This window comes from Sciurus carolinensis, unplaced genomic scaffold, assembly GCF_902686445.1.
Source record: "Sciurus carolinensis unplaced genomic scaffold, mSciCar1.2, whole genome shotgun sequence".
Classification (NCBI taxonomy): Eukaryota; Metazoa; Chordata; class Mammalia; order Rodentia; family Sciuridae; genus Sciurus; species Sciurus carolinensis.
The window spans coordinates 1,900,961-1,906,893 of NW_025920122.1; the positions used below are offsets into that span (position 1 = coordinate 1,900,961).

Consider the following 5,933-nt stretch of genomic DNA (forward strand, 5'->3'; position numbering starts at 1 on the left):
TTCATTGGTTTTCCTGCTTTCCCCTCATCACAATGCATGTCTTCAAAAAGTAGTTTGCTGTCATGTCATTGTCTCATTATCCATCTTTGAATCTTTGATGAAATTTCCACCTTCTCTATGCACTTGAATTGTCCCAATGACATTGTTCAATGATCTAATGGCCAAATTGAGAGCACAGTTTTGTTTCTCCATGTAACTACTCTTCTAATGTTCTAGAAATGTCTTCCTCCTCCAACTCAAGATGGCCCTTTCTTGTTTTTGTTCTCTTTAGTAGTCCTAGTTTTCTGTTGGACATGATCCTTTATGGTTCATTCCACCCTTATCTCCCTTCCCTTTTTTTCTACAGTCTCTTCACACAATTTTCTTTCATATTTATTATTAAATAAAGAGGGGGAACTATTCAGGTGTAGTAAATTAAATTACATGTTGAAGCCCTAACCCCGCTTGTGATTGCATTTGGAGTAAGGAAGTAATTAAGGTAAGATGAGGTAATAAGGGTGGACCCCTGATCCAATAAGATCAGTGTCTACCCAGGTAAACTCCAGGGACTTAGTAATCATCTGGATTTCATTTTCCTCATCTCTAAAGTGAGAAGGCTAATACATCTATTTTATTTCATTTTTGAGCAAATACATGACAGTATAGTGAGTAGAATTTGGTGACTGGCACAAAGTAGAGGACAGAGTTCAGCTACTTTCACTGTTCTGTGCTCACCTCTGCTTTGCATAAAGAGTAGAAGTCTGTCAGCTCATCTGTGGGCTGTTCACAGATGATTGTTGTATGGGATCATGGTTGTTTCTGGCACATCATTGTACAAATGAAGGAGTGGTCACTTCACCCAGGGAAAGTTGGCTACAATTTCCAAGGAGAGAAAAGCTCTATGTTCAGTTTCAAGACGTGAGGAATTTTTTGGAGGGTTAAAAAGTTGAGGTAAAATGGGTGAGGATAGAGTGTACATGCTACATTTGATAAGATCATACTCATGCCAGGACACTGTGGTAAGAGCCTGAAAACAATCATCTTGATTCCTTTGCTAACAACCTTGTAAGGAATGCTTGGTTGACACAGCTGGAATTGTGCTGCTTGGGGATGCTGACTGCAGTAAATTGAGAGAAAATGGGAAATGAGGCTGACTGGCTGGAATTAGGGTCAGATTCATGGGGGGGTTGTCTTTTTATATGCTAATAAAAGTGAATTGGAACACATGCAGCAGTGGGAATAGCCCTTTGGTGAAGCAGTTCCACAGCATCCTGTGCTCAGTGGGGCCCTGTCTGTGGTATGATACTCTGCTTTGACCTTGTCAAAAATTTTTTCTACAGTCCTTACTCCACACAGCAGTGCATGACCATAAAAATGACTCTGCATGCTAAAATTGTGCAAAGTAACCTTAATTTATCCTTAGGGAAATTATGATTGTTCTGTGACCTTTAACTTTTTTTTGTAAAAACATTAAAAACTCCCTTTCCATTAGTTAGAAATGTGTAGTAAACCAAAAAGAAATGCTAAAAGTAATATTTACTCAGTGTACTGCAATTTGAAAACATCAAAACCATTGAGAATTTAAGTAGATTTTTTTTCTTTTTTGTTATAAATAACTCATCAAGAATAGACAGAACTTTCAGTTTTGTGAAATATCTCTGAGTTCCTTAAGCCCAATTTCTTTTTGCCAACATTGCTTCTATCCTTGTTATCCTTCTATCCTTCTTATAACTTTGCTTTAATTCAGCAGACCCAAATCTAGCTGGGTAATCTATAATGCATTACTTTCAATTTGAATTTCACTTTCAGCATTCCCACTTCTTATTTTCTTGATGCATTTACTTTTTTTTTTTTTTTTTGGCCCATTTCCTCTTCCTTTGAGTCATTTTTGGCAAACATCTTGTGAGTGTATCACCAGAGACCAAGCTCCTACACAGTACTGCACTTTGTTATCTGAATAAAACCAATATCAATTGTACAGAGAACAGTCACTGTCAGAAGCGTGTAACATAATTGGTCAAAGATCATCAGAAAATTGTTATGCACACAGCGATTTGGGGACTGAATGCCAATAGCAAAAGCTATATTTTATGCAATCACAGATAATATGCCACAGGAACTGAAATTTGAACTGGTTTTGTGGGGCTAATGTAATTAATTGGTGGTAATTGAAAGACGAGAACATCAAAACTGTGTGAAGCAATGCCTGCCTGTAATTTTATCTTTAAATGTGTGTTTTGTAAGTGATGTTTGTAAGTGGAACATACCAGAAGCAGCAGAAATGAGTACAAGTGCAGTGTGCATGACTGCCGTCAGTTCTGACTGTTCCATTTGTATGTAATGTTTGTCATGTCCCAGGAGCACAGAGTTTTAGCAGACTCATGCTGAGTGGTGGTGGAAGAAGTCAAGATGAGTAAAAAGTCATGCATCTATGACTAAGTGAAAGCAAACTCTATTGGCTCCGCTCTTCAAAGAAATCAAAATTTCTACCAGATGAAGAAAGCAAGAAATCAAATTCTACAGAAGCTTGAACAACCAAAGGCCCTAATCATATCCTTTCTTGTGTGTTACTTTCATAAATTAGTTGATCATTTTACACTAAATATGGTAACAGAAAGGAAGGGAAGGATAGGGCCCCCAAGGTTTCTGTTCTTTTTTTTTTTTTTTTTTGCAGAAATTAACTTTTTTATTATATATCATATAATGTAGTAGTAAAGTTTGTTTGAAGTGCATGAATAAAAAGTTAGTGAAATTACAGGAGGAACAATCTATATAGCAATAATAGGTGCATTCCCTATGCATCTGAAAGAAAAAAAGAGTTTTCACTCATTTTGGCCTAAAACTTAGTGTTCAGGTTCCCAGGATTCTGACAACAGAACCCGGATAACGCTGATTAGAACCATAGGGGCTTTACAATAAAAGCTAAAATATTGACCATATGATGGCAAAAAGTCTTATTTTGTGGTTAACTTATTCTCTCCTAGATACTCTCTGATGAAGTTGGTGGCGCTGTAGAGGAGGACCTCCACCTCCTGGAGCGCCAAGGACCAAGACCGCTTAGCATTGTAGGCAACGTGCTTGTCGTAGTTCTCCATCTGATCCTCAATGAAGTCTCTCTGCTGCTGTCTGATGGTCTGGCTGAGGAGCCCAGGGAGGGTGTGGATGCTGCCAATCAAAGTCTCTAATTTGGTTTGCAGGGTAACGATCCTCTTCTGGAAGTCCTCACTCCTTTCATTTAAGTCAGAAATCATGTCATACATGATATTCTGGGTTTTTGCCAGATCCACCAAGGTATTTGCTTGGTAATTCAGCTTCCTCTGCTCCATTTTTACACTTCTTAAATGATGAATAGCTTGCAAGAATTTTCGTTGATGTTTTCTTACTTTTGCATGATCTATCTTTTTTACTAGCTTTGTATTTTTGTAAATTAGCCATGTTTCCCTGAGTACATTGGCAGCTGCATTTTTCACTCTTTTCACAGCTGAGTATCCATCATGAAATTGTGCACGTGCTTTTCTGCTTTGGTAAGTTCTAGCTTTCTTGTCACCACAGCTACCACCAGGGCTGTACAACCCGCACCCATAATTCCAGTAAGCAAACAGACTCCTTTTCCACAGTATGTGTTGGGTACCATGTCACCATAACCAATGGAGAGAAAAGTTATTGATATCAACCACATTGCTCCAAGGAAGTTGCTAGTAACATCCTGTTGTTCATGGTACCTTTCACAAGCTCGGACAGTCCATGCAGCAATTATCCATAATGAGATACTAAAAACCAAGAGCACAGTTCCTGGGCAAATAGTCATTAAAGTCTTCATAACAAAACGTGTATTGAAGTTTATCTTATTAAGTGCCCCAATGCTTCTAAAGGAGGCATCAGTGAAAATTTTGCTATGTAAAAGCATGACTCTGGCAATCAGATAGAGTCTTAAGAACATTGGTATAGATAAAATAATATCCACATCAGCAGTGGTTGTGGGTGGGGCATAGGAGAAGGCAAGTCAGGCTGTCCATGTGAGCGCATAATTCCCAGGTATGGGATGAATAGCACACACCAGTATTTCCAAGCAGATGAAGAAAATACGCTCATAAGTCATGGCTATTCTCCAGTCATCTGCTCCATTGTCCACCATGAATAACTGTATTTCCCTGGCATGGTACACGATGATCAGACCGAGCAGGATGATCGTGGAGAAACTGATAAGGCATTTCAGAGCTAAGGAATACTGCGACGCCTTGTCATAGGCGCCCCACGACAGCTCGGTCTGATAACCATGACCACGATGCCGAACATGCCGAAGATAAGCGCGTAGTAGCTGAGCCGCTTGCGCTTCTCGAACAGGGCGCGCCGGTGGCCCAGCTTGTAGTCAATGTTCTGGTTCTTCTTTTTGCTGGACTTGGTGTCACTATTGCTGCCATGCCCACTGCTGCAGCCGCCTCCTTCTCCAGTGCTGCCTCCGCCGCCGGCTCTGTAGAGCGCCAGGTTGTTGGAGTTGTTGTGCTCCGCCTTAGACACCACAATCTCTGGGGCTGAGGACTAGGCAGCGGCAGCAGCGGCGGCAGACCGGGAGGACGCACCGCCACCTCCTCGGACGGACGCAGGGGGCTGCAGGGGCTCCGCCTCCGAGTCCATCTCGTGCAGGTTCCGGCGGGACGCGCTCAAGTTGCTGAGCGGCCGCATGACGCCCCCTTTGTACCTGCAGCTGCTCATGGCTATTTCGGTGAAGCGGTTGCTCTTGCCGCGCGCCTGGGGCTGGTGGTGCTGGTGGTGCGCCAGGTGCGGATGGTGGTGGTGGTGCGCGATCGGGGGTCCAGAGCCCAGGCTACCGAGGCTGCCCGTAGGGCTGGCGGCGGGCTGCAGGCTGTGGCACTGGTGGTACTGGGAGGCGGACGCGGGCTGCTGCGCGTACTGCTGCCGGAGCGCACTGGCATGGCTGGACGGCGTCAGCTCGCTCACATTAAGCTGGCTGCCCCGGCGCGACGAGCAGCCGTAGCAGCACGAAGAGCCTGACAGCGGCGAGGAGGTGCGGGTCTGGAAGGCGCCGCTGGGCGAGGAGGTGCGGAGCAACAGGGACAGGTTATCCCCCGCCCCCGCCCCCGGGGCACCGGAGGAGACGCAGCTGTTGCACCGGAGACATGGGCTGCTGCCGCCGCTGCCGGGCTGCTGGTGCGCGAGGTGAGGGTGGTGGTGCGGGTGCGGGAGGGGCGCGAAGGGCGGGCACGGCTTGTCCTGGCTCTGTTGCTGCTGCTGGCAATGCAGGTGTGAGGAGCGCGGCGGCGGTGGCGGCTGCTCTGGGAAGAAGCCGCGCTAGAACTCAGGTTTCTGTTCTAATCCTTTCTTACTCATCAGCTGCCTAAAGGTGGAAAGTGTTAGAATGTGCATGTATCAGAAGTGACATATAAACAGTTGATTAACATTGTTATATGCAGTATGTCTACAGTTCTGGTGTGAATAAAATGCATATGAATTGTGGGTTTCAAAATAGAAATTTTTTTAATTTCAATGTTTCTAGACGAGTTAAATGATTTACATTGATTTACTGACATTATACGAGTTGAATGGTAAAATTCTTGCTAAGAATTTTACACACATCCTAAGTAAGACTGTGAAGAAAGGAAAAAATTTTGTATTTTAATGCACTCATTACCTGCATACTGAACAAAAGGGCTTATATTTTCATTTTACACAGGGGCCTGCAATTTATGTAACCAGACCTGCCTTCAGCATTCCTAGTGTCTCCTCTGTGAATAGTTCTTAGGGACATTTAGGATCTTTGCTTCTCTTAAACATGAAAACACTGAAAAGATCTTATGTAGAAAGTAAAATGTTGTTTCCCATGTATGAAATGATAAATTATAGATCCTTAGCAAGTTGCAATCATTTAACAAACCTTAGAATAAAAACACAACTAACTAAAACAACAATAGTCTTTTACTTTTGTATCTTATTCA

General features: G+C 43.1%; 1 pseudogene; it reads right to left on the reverse strand.

The window, feature by feature from the left end:
* Positions 1-2,959: 2,959 nt before the first annotated feature.
* On the reverse strand, positions 2,960-5,364 carry LOC124973798 (small conductance calcium-activated potassium channel protein 2-like; annotated as a pseudogene).
* Positions 5,365-5,933: the final 569 nt, after the last annotated feature.